We start from the raw sequence: 15,992 nt of genomic DNA, 5'->3' as shown, positions 1-15,992 counted from the left end.
CGTGTATTGCCTGCATGTAGGTAAGTGCACCCATGTTGTGCAGTGCCCGCGAGGACAGAAGAGGCCATTAGATCCCCTGGAACTGGAGTTACAGACAGTTGTTAGCTGCCATGTGGGTGCTGGGATTTGAACCCAGGTCTTCTGTAAGAACAACCAGTGTTCTTAACCACTGAGCCATCTCTCCAGCCCCTAGACACCCTTATTTAAAGAAGATCTACTCTTCCTCATCCAACAGTAATCAGCTGCCAATAGTTCGTTGGGTAAGGTTGGGGTCTACTGCCCATTTCCCCAGTTCTATGCTGTGTTTTTGTCTTACTGAGTTTAACTGGGTCTTGTGCATGCTGTCACCATTGCTAGAAGTCCATATGAGCAATTTCTCAGAGGCCTGGAAGACTCTGTTTCCTCACATTCATGTACCAACTCTGGCCCTTACAATCTTTCTGCCCTCTCTTCCACAATGGTCCCTGAGCCATGGGTGGGTGAAGTTTAACACAAGTATCCTATCCAGGGACACACACTCTACAGTCTCTTATTCTCTCCACTTTGGCCAGTTTGGGCCTTCTGTGTGTATCACATTATTGTATGAAGAAGCTTCATTGGTCTTTTGTCTTTTGGCATTCTACCACATTGCACACAGATGCCATTAGGACTATGTTATTAACTGATGATTTAGTTGAATTAAGTCCCACTTTTATGACTTGTAGCCTCTCTAGAGCTTTCTCCATATTTATATGACTTTCTGGATACTTTTGTTTGTCTGCCTCTTTCTTTTTTACTTTTTCTTTCTTTTCTTTTGTGTATATGGTGTATGGTGTGTGTGTGTGTGTGTGTGTATGTGTGTCTGTGTCTGTGTCTGTGTGTCTGTGTACACGTGCCATCACACTTGTATGTGTGGAAACCAGAGGTGGATGTCTAGTGTCCTCATCTATCACCCACTGTCTTATTTTTGTGAGACAGAGTCTCTCACTGAAACTGGAGCTCACTGATTTTGGCTAGGTTGGCAGGCTAGTGAGCCCAGTGATCTTCCTGTTACTGCCCTCCCAGCACTGGGGTTACAGCCTTGTGTAGTCATGTTTAGACTTTACAAGTGTGCTGTGGATCCTAACTCAAGTCTTCATGCTTGTGCAGTAAGCACTTTACCCACTGAGCTATCTCCCTAGTTCCCTTTTCTTACTTCTATTTTCATTCAACATCCTGCACTTTTCTGCAGTTTTCCTGTTTGCAGGGTTCTAAGTCAGATAGAAAACTTTATGCACCATTAGTTTTCATATGAAATATATTCACACCAAGAATGTAATTGTATTTTTAGGGGGAAGAAGGATAGTTTTTTATGTTAAATTTGGATAAAGCATGTGTGTGGATTGCATATGTGTTTTGTGTGGAGATGACCGTGTGTCTTGTGCAGCACAGGCCCTGGCCATGTGGGTCACTCAGTTTCTCTCTGTTGTTTCACCCAGTGCTGCTTTACCCATTGTGACCTTTCTCTTTCATACCCCTGGAAACATGGATTAGGTAATATTAACCTAGCAACAACAAAGCCCAAATTTATAATATTTCAAGGCTATTTTTCCCCCTAAAGTCCAAAATAGTATTTGTAATCAATGGAGACCTGTTCTTTCCCCCTCCCTTGGTTCAATTGCTGCTTCAGTCTTTCAGGCTATCCTTGGGCTCAGCCATTTCAGTATATGGCTTCCAAGGTCACCTCTCTGATCCTGATGTTAGAGGAGAAATGGCTCTGGAAATACTGCACACTGCTCTGTTCAGATTCTTTTATTGGGTAGAATTTGGTCACATGGCTACTCTAGGACAATGGGAATATAGACTGGCTAGATTCCTTATTGCAATGACTTGAATGACCCTTGTCTTTGGGTGTTGATAGCCTTGTATAGTCCCCTTCCCTTGAGGATTATTGGCTGTAGAGATTGACTTGTAATGAACAGAATACAGTAAAGGTAATGGATACCACCTCTGTGGTTAGATCACAAAAGACTGTGACTTCTGTTTTGCTAACGGATGCCCACTCTTGCTTGTTTTGATGAAGTAGGCCACTAAATTAGAGAGATCAAAGTGTCAAATATGTGGGAATGACCTCTTGTCAACAGCCAACAAGTACCTGAAGAGCTCAGTCTCATATCCCAGGAAGAGCGGAATCCTGCCCACAGTCACAGAATAAGTTTGGAAGTGGACCCTTCCCCAGTTGAGTCCCAGGATAACTATGTCCCCTGATGTGTTTGCTATACCCTTGTGAGACCTTAAGCAGCTGCTTTGTCTACTCTGTACCTGGGATCCTGGTCCATAGAAACTGTGTCATGACAGATATGTATTGTTTTAAGATGCTATGCTTTGGGGTCAGTTGGTATGCAGATCATTAATGCAGACAGGAATCTGGACGTGAAGAGCTGGCCATTCTGGGGAATAAGACTGGGTTGTTCTTCACCTTCAGGTAATCTTAGACTGCTGGTCAATGCAAATACAATATAACTTGATCACTTTACATGTGGATTTCACATACCAGTTTTATTAGTTTCCTATTTCTATAACACATCACCATGAACTTAATTTTTCAAAATAACAAATTTATATTCTTATACTTTTGAAATTCAGAAGTTGAAAATGAGGCTACTCTGAAGGTACTGGCAAGGCTGTAGTCCTTTTTAGAGCCCCAAAGGCAGAAACTACTTTAACTTTTACAACTTTTAGAGGTCACCACATTCCTTGATTCATAGTTCCTTCCTAAATCTTCAAAGTCCACAATCTTCAAATCTCTGACTCCCTTTCCTCTTTCAATTAATTGTATGCCCTGGTGATTTCAGTGTGATCACCTGGATAATTCAGGACTATGTTCCCGTATCAAGGTCCTTCACTTACTCACATCTGCAGATTCCCTTTGCTGTGCTAGATAAGGTGATCACAGGTTCCAGGGATTAGTGTGTGTGTGTGTGTGTGTGTGTGTGTGTGTGTGTGTGTGTGTGTGATTGTTTCGTGTTCCTCCCTAGTTTTTCATACTCAGCCACAACAGTGACAAACTAAGAGTTATCACCTTTGGAGAAGACCGTCAAAGCTGAGGAAAAAGTTTTGCGTCCTGCGTCTGTTAGGTCTGTGGTCTTTTTCCTTCCTTCAAACCTTTGTCTGACCTATTTTCATCTTAATTTATCTCTCCATTTGAGGAAATCCAGTTTGAGAGATAAGAAGAGGATAAACAGGTTTTCCAGCACTGGAAACAAGATCAAGGGTAGTGAGATCTGATGGACGTAGCAGAGGTTTCTAAGGACTGATCCATTTGTCCAAGGATGAGAGTGGTCATGCTAAGCTTCAAATATTTTCATTGGCTCTAAAGTATTTATTTCTTTATTATCTGCCTGTAATTAGAAGATATTGTCATCTTTTTTATTCTGTGTTTTACTTGATTTATGGAAATATACCCAACTACATAATTCCATTGTAACTTTCAGATTTTTTAAAAAGCTGTTTAGCAGAAAATGCCTGCTCTCACCAAGGTTAGCATGTGTCTGCAGGATTCAATACTGGTGTAGTGCAGAAGTCTGTTCTTGGCTTACATATAAACATTTTGAAGTTTGAAATAATTTGTTCTCAGGAAAAAATAATTTACTGCTTCGGGAGTTAAAACAAAATTAATAAATGATATAGCATGCAAAACTGTCTTGGCCTTGTACAGCACAGCAGTGTTTTAGTAACTTTTGAATTAATGGGAAACATATGGATGAAATGTCCCTCATTGCCACTCTTGGACTCAGAGATGCACAAGGGATGTACTTAGCCAAATGCACCATATTTTGCTGAGCATTAGATTTAAGAACATATTTGGACCTATTCCCTGGAGCCCGTGGGAGACTAGCCCTTTTCCTCTCTCCCTAAAATCCCATATTGGCCAGGCTGGTAAAAGTTCTCCTATGTCTGTGTTTTTGTCCGAGGGTGGAGGTGGGGGTGATGGGACTAGAATTGGACAGCAGTGGGATTTTCAAAGCTTGGTAGTAGTGAGTGTTGGGCTAAAATTAAGTTTAAAATTTCTTTGTTAGAGACAGAATTGTACTCTAGAGACTCTTCCAGAAAAGTAGATTTCCAGTGAAACACTGGGATAGAGGGAGCTTTTTAGAATCTTGAGATGACAGGAAGAATTTGTGAGTGCTGGGCTCTCATTAAGTCCAAGTGGTTGGTTTTCTATAGATGGGGAATCTGGGTGCTGGGCTGTTAAAACCCAGTCTTATAATAGAGGAAGATGCTAAGGCTCTTCTTCAGCTGGGGTAGATGTTATAATTATTTTTAATGCAATTCTCTCTTTTGGATGCTTCACATCCAACTACTCAGGGCAAGCGTGTTACCTAGATTGAATAGATAAAGAAATCGTAGCTCAGAGGAGAAAATGATTTATCCAGGGGAGCCTTAAGTAGTCAGTGACAGAGCTGGGTCCCAGAATATTTCTTTTATTCCCAGGGTCTTCATTCCCAAATAATCTTAGTACTCAGAATGTTGTGGGTAAAGCAGCAAAAAAATAAAAAAAAAAAAAAAAAAAAAAAAAAAAAAAAAAAAAAAAAATCCTGTTTCTGTCCCTCTTCTCCCCAAACCCAGAGAGGGGGGTTTTCTCCCCATCTAACAGCCACATTGGTTGCTGTTCTCTTTCCTCCTTCTTGCTTGATGAGTCACTTAATAATCACAGCCTTAGTGAACAGGCTCACCTTGACTCCTGCTTTATCCCAGCAGGATGCATTCCAGGGTGGAAATGCGTTCCCAGGTGTAAGCAGGTGTGCCTAGATGCCTGGTGTAGGTCTAGGCTTCTCTGGGATGTGGGCAGTGTTCTGCTGCTGTTCCTGCTCAGGTCCCGTTTGTCTTTCAGCTGATTGCACTCTCATTCTGGATCCTGAGAAGTCCTTTGTATGGGGATGAAGATGGGGTTCTTCTTTATATTTTAATGTTTTAAGATTTTCATACACGAATGCTGTGTTTATACCATTTCGGCTCCTCGCTCCTCTCCCTCCAACTCTTCTCACAGCTTTCCCAGTCTGTCTCAATTTCATGGCCTCTTCTTTATTATCATCACATATATACATACGTATGCACACACACACAACCTACTGAGTCCATTTAATGATGTTCACATGTACATGTGTTTAGGGATGACCGTTTGGGGTTAGATAACCTAGAAGGGTGCTCATTCTTGAAGAAAACTGAAAACTGATTCTCCCTCTCTCAGAAGACATTGACTGCTTGTAGCTCTTTATTTAGAAGTCTGACCTTGTGAAATTTCTCCTGCCCACATTAACCTGTCAACTAGTGTTGTCATTATGCAAGTCGTTTTTTTTTTCATTTTTGCATCTTTAAAAAATTTTCCTGATGTTTTATTCTTTTTTTATTGAGAGTTTAAAATTTCATATATTTCCCACTCAAATCCAGACCCCCTTCCCCATCCATGCCTCCCCCATTCTCCCACCGAACCCTATGTGCTCTCCCATACATGCTGAGTTCTATTCTTTCAGGTATTTGTATCCAAATGTCCTTCAGTGTAAATGTGTCCACTGGAGTCTGTCCATCCAGTGGTTGTATGTAAATCATACTCTCCCTCACCCAGCAGCAATCAGTCTCAAATACTTCTCAGTCTAGTGCTGGCCCACCACCTATTTCTCACCTCCCCTGTGGGCCCTTGTTTAATTGAGCTGACATGGGTCCCACGCTTGATGTCACTGCTGCCACAGGCTCACATGAGCAAGCCTCTAGTATGCAAGTGTATTGTTGAAATTTCGTGGGTGTGGCTTCCTTGCCATGTCTAGAAGACACTATCTAGCAGCAGGCATCCTAGTCCTCTGGTCCTTACAATCTTCCTGCCCCTCTTCCATGATGCCCCCTGAGCTTTAGGTGAAGGAGTTGAATTGTGGATGTATCAGTTGGGGCTGGACACCCCTTGGTCACTTGTTCTCTGCATTTTAACTAGTTGTGGATCTCTGTAATAGCCTCCATTTGTTGTAGAAAGAAGCTTCTTTGATGAGGTATGAGAGCTGCAGTTATAAGGACAGATATTTAGAATACAATTAGAAATTGTATTGGTTTAGGAAAGTGGCAGTAGTAGGTGCTCAGTTGGGGTTCTTCTGTTTCAGTAGAGCCCACTCCTCAGAACTTCTAGCTGGTCACTTGTTTTTCTGGCTGAGCTTTGGCTAGAGCCTGCACCTCTGGATCAGTACATACCATTTGAGCCTAGGCCTCTGTCTCTTCTCTCAGTTCTGAGACATTTATTCCTCTTGTCTGTTTGGCTCCTGTTGCCCATGCTTTGCCTTTGTTCTGGCTGCTCTAGGCCCCACCAATCAAGCTCTAATTCTCTTTTTTTAGGTTGTATCTTACACTCAGTTCTGGTCACCTGTGCAGTTAGGTGGGTTGGTCTTCCCAGCCTTTTCATCTGTAGCTGGGTGCAGCATACAGTAAGAAGTATGAGGAATAAGACAAATCAGCATTGAAAATATCTGTCCCTTTAGTAATCACTGGAATGATGAATAGACATTTTCCCCTTTCACCACTAAATAACGTGGAAATTAAGAAGCTGAGTGTCTGGCATAGGGTCTGACAGAGCAGGGCTTCACAGACACAAGAGATTTTTTTCCCCACCAGGAGACATTTGGCAATGGCTGGAGACAGTTTTAGTTGTTACAACTAGTGGAAAGCTGCTGTTTGCAAATAGTGGGCAGAAACCATGGCCACTGCTCTCTACTATAGATGAGAAACTAAACTTTGTACTCAGACATATCTAAGTATTACTTTGACTTTTGTAATATTCATGTGTATTTTAATAATAAATCAATATTAATGATTAATGCTAATATCAATATTAATGTACTAGCAAAAATTATTAACTACTTTTTTTTGAGACAGGGTCTCCCTACAGGCCCATCTGGTCTGGAACTTGCTATGTAGACCAGGCTGGCCTTGATCTCACAGAGATCTGCCTGCCTCTGCCTGCTTAGTGCTGGGATGAAAGGTGTGTGCCTGGTTCTAATAAGAACTTCTTAAATACCAGGAAAATATATGAATGAAAGCTAGGTGGTATATACTTGTAATCCCAGCACTTGGGATGGAAGCAGGTAGATCAGAAGTTCAAAGTCATTCTAAGCTACATATAGATCAAGGCCAGCACGAGACCCTGTTTCAAATAAACAAAAAACTCCCCCAAATTGAAAATAAAAATTTCCCCAACAACAATAATAACAAACCCCAAACAAATATATTAATGATTTAATTATTATAGCAATCCTTTTGTTTGTTTTGCTGTATGGGGAATTGAACCTAGGGCCTTGTAGTTGCTAGACAAGTTCTGCCACTAAAGCATACTCCCAGGGTGACTTTTGGTTCACTCTGTAGCTTAGGTTGGCCTTGAACTTGTGACCCTCATGTCTCAGCCTCCTGGATGCTGCACCATAAGACCCTGAAAACAACCCTTTAAACACTTGCTCCATCGGATTCTCCTTATCAAGGGTTTCTGGGGACTGCCTGGGTTAGGGGTGAGCTTGAGATCTCTTAGTTACTGTATTGAGGTCTTGAAGAAGGTAATTCTGACAGTTCCTGTCAGGAGCAAGAACTGGCAGGACAGAGGAGAAACAACCCGGGATGGAAGACAGGTCGTTATCAAAAGAAACTCTTCTTTTCCTGTTATGGGGTGGCACTTTGAGGCTCCCCCATAGGATGCACATGATGGGGTCAGTGCAGCAAATTGCGGCACTTCGTTCTTATTCATCTCCAGGAACTGGGGGTGGTGCACAGAGTTCTTGAGGTCTTTTAAGTTTTCCTTCCCAGAAGTGGTTGACTCTGTAACGAGTCATTCAGGAGGAAAATCTCTCAAATGTATTTTTGCATGGGAGGACTTCCTGGGGCAGAGGGAGTCACATGTGTGTCAGCTGCCTCTGTTCATTGTGCAAAGGCCTCCGGCCATCTGGACCACCCAGGGTCAGTGTTTTCCTAAGAAGGGCAGGATGAAGGACAGGGGATTGACACCTCAGCCCCAAAGGCGATGACCAGATGGCAAAATGCTTGTTTTCACTAGATGATTAAGAACAACCAATGCACCCCAGGAAAGCCAACGTGATCTTGTCTTCTGCAGCCAGCGTTTTCCTCTTCCAAGAGAGGCTCACTTTTCCCTTCGGAGGCTGCGTGAAGTGACTCAGATGTGGACAGTGAGGAGCAGTGTCTACCATCCCCGTGGAATGGTCAGGGAAATTCTGAGAGATAGATACGGTGTCTCTGTTCACCACTCACAGAGGGACAGCCCTGGAATGGAGCAAGAGGCGAAGATGGCTCACAGAAACAAGCTTAGCCGTGCTGTTGGGCCAGCTGCCCGATTTCTCAGACCTTTATGAAACAGGGTGCTAACTCCTACCTTACCAGGTAAATGAACTACATAAAGTGGACTCTGAGTAGATGTCTTACCCCATGACTATGCTTCTTTGTTCCCAGTAAGAACTGCAAACACTTCTCAGATGTGAAATGTCAAGTCTAAAAGGTATAGGATGCAGATATTCCTAAAGATGAAAGAATCCATTCATTAATACACCAGAATAGGTACGCATGCACATGTGTGTACAATGGCTCCCCCTCTCCTGTTTGTACTTTGCTGACCTCCAGCTCCTCCTCTGCCTGGCAGCCCATTGCCCTTCACGCATACATTTCCTGCTGGTCTAAATTGATTAAGTGAGGAAATGTATAGACAAAGCCTTGCTTATAAAGGAGCCACTCAGAAATGAGTTCTTAATTTTAAATATTCTTCCCTAAAGGTCTTTCTTTCCTTAGCCTCAGAAGCTCTGCTCTTTTTACACACACACACACACACACACACAGCTACTTCCACAAACACACACACACAGACACAGAGAGACGCGTACACACATACAAAGACACACACAAAGACACACACACAGATATACACACACAGAAACACACAGACACACAGAGACACAGAGACACACAGGCACACTGACACACACACACACACACAAATTCACAGTTGCAGACACAGAGAAAACACACATATAGACACACATATAGACACTTACATACACATATAGAGACTCATGAGACATAGACAGGCACACGCATGTGTATGGGTGGGTATAATTGTAGGGCAATTTTAGGACACTGGTTCACCCTGCTTCCAATCACGCACTAATTTCTAGCAGCGAGTTCTGTGGCCAGCAGAGGGCAGCAAAGCACAAGGGACAGGCAGTAATATGCTTTCCAGCTCTTATCTCCTCCGAATTCCGGTCAGGTAGGCTCTCATGCCAGGTCACCCAGGCCTGATGCTTTGTTTCAGTAGCTAGTTTCTTTCTTTCTGTTACTTAATATGATGTATTAGTCTCTTTTCTTATTACTGTGGCAAAATAACTTACAGAAGCTGCGTGAGGAAGGGTTTATTTTGGTTCTCAGTTTGAGGGTAGAGTCCACCGCAGTGAAGTGGCGGAAGCCTGAGGTGCTGGTGCCGCTGCATCAGAGGTGAGGAAGCAGGGAGAGCTGAGCGAGGGGCTCAGCTGGCTTTTCTTTGTCCTTTGCATGCAGTCTGGGACCTCAGTCCATGAGATGGTGGCACACACATTCAGTATAGATCTTTGGATCTGGGTTAAAACTTTCTGGAAATACCTTCATTGGTATACCCAGAGGTGTGTCTTCTAGGTGATTCTAAGTCCATTCAGGTTGATAGTGAAGATTAATTATCACACCTGATGAGTTAATTATTTTGTGGGGAGAATGGCAAAGACAGATATTTGAATCCCAATAATCTCAGTTTCTTGATTTGGAAATGGGAAATGACAATGTTGGATACCATTTATGGAGGACTTATTACACGCCTGGTGATGTTTTAAGCTCCTGTGTGTGTAAACCCCTCTGGTGATCATGCCCATGGGGAGCTATGAAGTAGTTACTGGGGTTATCTCAACTTGACTGATGATGGAACTGAGACACAGAGATTCATGATGCGGAGGCTAACAGTAGGGTTGCTGTGAGGATGGACAGCAAAGACTATCATTATTTTGGAAAATATGTCTTTGATAAATAGGGGCTGTCACTACACGTATCAAACATAGTTGTTTCAGAAATAGGAATGTTTGCTGCATAACTTGGTTTAATTTTTTTGCATGTGTTTGTGTGTTCATGAGTGTTCACATGTGTGCTGGGTGTGTGTACGTATCAAACATAGTTGTTTCAGAAATAGGAATGTTTGCTGCATAACTTGGTTTTTTACATGTGTTTGTGTGTTCATGAGTGTTCACATGTGTGCTGGGTGTGTGTACATGTGTCTGTGTGTGTATGTGGAGATCCAAACTTGACATTAGGTGTCTTGATCTCTATATCAAGGCAGGGTCTCTTGCTAAATCTGGAGCTTGTTGATTTGGTTAGACTAGCTAACCCAGCTTGCTCTGGGGATCTGGGGTTTCTGCTTCCTGAATTATGGGATTACAGGTGGCCGCCATGCTGCTTTTAAATGTGGGTTCTGAAGATTTGAACTCTGGTCTTCATGCTTGCACAGCAAGTGCTTTATCCATTGAGGAATCTCCCAAGACCATGTATTTAATGAGGAACCATTAGACTCTTGACCCTTGCACTTCATAGAGATACAGAATATATTACTCTGATGCTTAAACAGGATACCATACCCTGGTATTGTTTTGTTGTAGGGGGATTGGGGTATTGCTATATAGTGAGTTAACCCTTTCTACATAACCCAGGCTGGACTTGAACTCATGACTCCTTTGCCTTAGCCTCAAGTACTGGGGTTACCTGTATGCACCACCACATCTAGCTTCCCAGTATTGTACTGGACAAAGGATTGGGTAAATGGTTTTCATTTTTAGTCTCTTCTTATATGCAGGGGCAGGAGTTTAGAATCAAATAGAAGAAAAGGCCATTGGAATAGAGAGGAGAAGGATGCTCACCCTTCCCCTTGTCCTCTGTGCCCCCTGTGTTTGCCGGACTTCTTGGGCATTGTCTTCTGACTGGGGTGGGGTGAGGCTCAGCGATGGTCAGAGTTCAGTTACTGGGTAACCCTGTAGATTGTACCTGTGACTCTGGACTCTTGAGCACTGAGTTTGTGTAGTCTTTCAACAAACACCTTAAAGCATACACACAGTCTAGATATGATAGTAGCTGGGAATTTAAGAATTAAAAGAATTTTCTTCTCCCTAAAGAAATTGCAATTTCATGGGGTGAAGAAAGTGTACAAAGATTAAGGCGTAATGAACAAGTATGTAGGATGCTGCTCTGACTTCAGGATGGATGAATGATTCTCTGAAGCCACTTCACAGCTTGGAGAGGAGTCGAGGGAAGCCAGAACAGACTTCTTAGAGGAGGAAGTAATTTTCAAGCAATGAATGGGAATGAACGAATCCCAGCTGACTGTTCCTAAAAGTGGGAGGGAAATATGGTTTCGAGGTATTGCCTGGAAACCACTAAACCCTTGCTCAAATTTAAAACAACTATTTAACATTATTAAGACATAAATTTAATTCCCACAATTTCACTTCTCTGAATCAACCCTTTATTATTACTATTTTCAGACAGATACTAGTTACCATACTACTTTGGTACTATGGTACTTTTATTTATGGTACACAATTCAAAGGCCAAATACATTCATTTTGCCATGTTAAATGAAGTTAGTAATCAGTAAGGCCACAGGCTCTGACCCAATCTTTGCTGGTGGAGTTTTTTTTTCTTTTTTGAGTCAACCTTGATACATACCCCAAACTGGTTTTGAACTTTTCATGTAGCTCAGGTTGGCCTTGAACTTGAGATTCTCCTGCCTTAGTCTTCTGAGTGCTAGGATTCTAGGCCTGTATCACCACACCTGGCTCTGGTGGAGTTTCTTGATGGTTCATTTAAACCCTGTGAAGTTGAGCTTATATAACTCTGTCATGCCTCAGTTTCTTCATCTGTAAAGTAGAGCTAACCATAGCAACCATCTCATGATATCCTGAAAATTGGATAACTTAACATATGTAGATCAATGGATCTGCAATGGGGACACTTTTGCTTTGGAGGGGACATTTGGCAATGTCAGGATATGTTTTAAGTTGTCAGAACTGGTGGAAAGTTCTACTGGCATGTAATGGTAGAGGCTGCCAAACATCCTACAGGGCTCAGCATTGGCAAAGAATTACCCAGAAGCCAATAGTGTCTAGGTTAAAAAATTCTTCCATAGTGAGAAAATGTCTGGCATACAAGAGACACCTATTGAATTAAACCGTGGCTATTTCCTAAACCTTCAAAGCCTGTAAGCTGACAGTTAAAGACAAGCATGACTATAACCAGCCTCCTGCTTCTCTCTTATGCAAATCACAGCTCTAGCCAAATGGATACACTCCCTGGCTGTTCCTCCATCAGGGCCTCATCTCTCCATAGCCACATCAGTTCTTATACCTCCTTCCAGACTCACCTTCTCTATGAGAGCTCCATAGCGATTGCTCATGCCTGGTGTGTTAGACGGCTGTCTGTTACTATGATAAAATGTCAGAGGTAACCCACTTATAAGTAGGAAAAATTTATTTGGGCTCCAGAGTTCTAGACATTTCGGTCCATTGCTGCTTGGCTGTTGTTTTGGACCTGTGGCGGTTCATCATAGTGCAAACTCAGGATGGAGGAAACCGGTTCATCTCACAACAGCCAGGAGGCAAGAAGACAGGAAGAAACCAGGCTTCTGGTGTCTATGGTAAAGGCACTTCCTCAAGGATCTAGAACTTCCTTCTAGGTACTACCCCTAAAGCTTCCACCTCTTCCTAGTAGCACCACAGGCTGGTGACCACCCCTCTATAATATGGGCCACTGAAGGACATTTAAAAATCTAAACCATAACACATGGGGACCCATATGGGTCTTTGTATAAACCACTCCAATGGCAGTTTCAGCCATTTTCTTTTGCATGCAGGTCTTGCTCTTCCTGTGGAGTTGTAGCAGCTCCAGACAGATTTTGTTCTGGCCCAGGTACTGCGATAGGACCCAGGCCCACAACATTTACCAAACGACAGGCCTATGTGCACACTGGTGGACCTGTTGTAAATGGTGAGAGCTAATTAAATACAGATAGAGTCCATGATGTGATGCAAAGGGGGTCTGGTGTACTGAAGGGTTAAAGATAAACCTTGAATTTTTGAGCTTGTGTAGTTTCAAGTGATCATTCGTTACACTCTTGCCTTTATTGTGTAAGTGACAAGAGCTCTTTCAAGGGGAGTGGATTGGATTCTCAGTCACTGCTTTAAAAACTGTCAGTTCTTTTCTGTCTTTGTTTACTGGTCTATTTTGCAGCTTCCCAGCAATGTTCTGCCCCAGTGGGATTCCCTTGTACCTTGCCTGTCATCTCCATGCTTGCCTCTCTCCAGGGCCTAGCCTGGTCCTAGTGTGCAATTGTCCTCTGCTGTTCTGAGTTCTGTTTAGGCTGCATGTCCATGGTGCTGAGCCAGTGCTACAGCTCTTAATTCCAGGAATAGTGAAGTCCTTCGTGGATCTGTGCTTGGTGGACTCTATGTTCTCTGTTCCATCTCTCCTGTGTGTGTAGAGTACATCCCGAGCCTGCCAAGGAGATCCCTTCTGGGTTGTTTTCACACAGCTGGGGGTAGAAAGAACACCCCCTCCCAATTCTTAATGTACAGCACAGATGACACGTGTTTTGACTTACAGCATGTATTGTCTGGTTTGCTGAGTCAAAAAACATGTAAGTGTTTTGGGTTAAGCCATTCACTACACTTTGTATATACAAGGCTTGGAGCTCCATGAGAGAGGATCAAAGGGACTTTGTGGCAAGGAGCCAGAGGTGACAATGTTCTTTATTTCAGATTGTGGCATGAGTGGCTATTGGGTGGCTCCAGGCAAGTCACTCTCTGTCGTTGGGTCTTCGGAGACAGTTTAGTCTAGAGGTCGGAAGAAGGCTAGATTGCATCTGCTACATAGCTTTAAACAAGTTACGCCACCTCTCAGAGCCTCAGTTCCTTCCTTTGTGAAATGGAGGGTGTATCATTCAGGGTTCTCTAGAGGAACTGAATCAATAGAGTGAATCTATATTTAAAAGGGATTTATTTGATTGGCTTACACAATATGGTCTGGGTAGTCCAACAATGACTATCTTCATACTGGAGAAGCTAGGAACCCAGTGGTATGAGGCTGGGTGCCTCAGCAATCCTAGTCTGGTGCTAACAATTTGGAGGATTCCTGGAGAGCCACTGATCTTCAGTCTACTGTTAGAAGACTGAAAAAGCTGGGTTCTGATGTCAGCAGAGGATGGTAGCAGCAATGGCAGCAGCAGCAACAGGGTGGATGAACTTGCCAGCCCAAGGAGAAGGCGATGTGAAGGCACACAGGCAAAAAGCAAAGCTTTTTCCTTGGACCTGCTCTTATCTGGCTGCCACTCGAAGGGTTGCCCACATGTAGGGTGGGTCTTCTGCTTCACATAACCTGATCAAAAAATCTCTTACAGATGTGCCCAGTGAATTCTCTCTTAATTGATCCAAATCCAGTCTAGTCAATAAGGAAGATTATCGGAGTACAAACTCAACAAAAGTGTTGTGGGAATTGATGGGGACAGTCTCATAGCACTTTCAACACAGTGTGACTTGCACTGTGGTGTCCTGCTTATTCCCTTCATCCCCCTGCAAAGGCTGACCGCACACTGATAGTTTCATTTCTGAGGGTGGTCTCTGAGTACTCAATGTATGTATAAGGTATGCTAGAAGTCTGGGATGCTGAGGATTTGATGGTATGAGCTACTCCGGTCATTTTAGCGCAAGAGTTGGGATAGTTGTGTCTCAGCAGGACCATCATAAATATGCTCCATCTTGTTGCTCATAGGTTCTCGGTGTAATTGACCCCTGTGGCGTACCATAATAATGTGCCCATTAATATGCCCTCATTTGCTTGCCTGTTTCCCCATCTTTCTTTCTCCCTCACAGTGGCCCCTGGGATTATATCCCAAGTGAACTTTACATGAAAATCCTTGTCTCAGGCTCTGCATTGAAAGATTCCACAAGAAATGGGGAGGGCTGTGGTATATGTCTGCTGTAGGTGCTGAAATGTGGAAACACCATGAAAGTGATCACACCTATGTCACATGTTAATTCTATTTCCATAGACCTAATATACAGGTCTACAATTCAAATAGTGGCACATACAGAGGGCTTTCTACATGCACTGAAACCAGCTTGGCTACAGCAGGGGATGTAACTGGAGCATGCCCCAATTTGAAGCCTAGAGAGGACACTCATGGGCATTGCAGTTTTACCTGAGCTCTGAGCCTGATGGGAGTGCATGGGTATTTTGATGTCACTGACAAAACACTCCTGCCATTGCATGTGTAAATTTGGTTTTGTTATGTGGAAAGTCAGTCAACAGAAAGGTGAGGGCAGAAATACGGGTTATTCTTGTGGTAGATGCTGGATTAATGATGGCCTCCAAGTTTTCTTCCCTTAGATTTGTGATTGCCTTGCTGAGTTGCATATAAGATGAAGAAATAGTGGATTTCAGAGGCCAAGTTAAAAGGAGGCATGCCATTTCCAAATAGACCTATTGGAACATGAATGCTTCAATCCTGCCCTTTGGGAGCCCCTCTCAGAACCTGGTTTCTCTGCTGAGAGAACCCCAGTCCACATGGAGTGGTCATGTGGGAATAATCTGGTTGTTAGTCTAGATGCTAGACACAAGAGTAAGATGGTGTGGCTATCAGCCCTATTGAGCCCTCAGATGATGGCAGTCCCAGTCCAAGGTGATATAAAGGAAACTTTCATTCAGAACCCCAGCTGAGCTTTTCTTCAATTGTAGACTTACAAAGCCATGAGCATGACAAAATATTTGCCATGAACCTTTGGGTTTTGATTATTGTTTTTTTAAGACTGAGTCTCATGTAGTCTATGCTAGCCTGAAACTAGGTTTATAGCCAAGGATGATCTTGAATTTCTGGTCTTCCTGCCTCTACCTTCTGAGTGCTGGGATTACAGGCATGCAATTTCTTATGTTGTGCTGGGGCT

The sequence above is a fragment of the Nannospalax galili genome, unplaced genomic scaffold (assembly GCF_000622305.1).
Source record: "Nannospalax galili isolate Female #2095 unplaced genomic scaffold, S.galili_v1.0 scaffold17, whole genome shotgun sequence".
NCBI classification, from domain to species: Eukaryota; Metazoa; Chordata; class Mammalia; order Rodentia; family Spalacidae; genus Nannospalax; species Nannospalax galili.
This window is presented reverse-complemented; position numbering follows the sequence as displayed.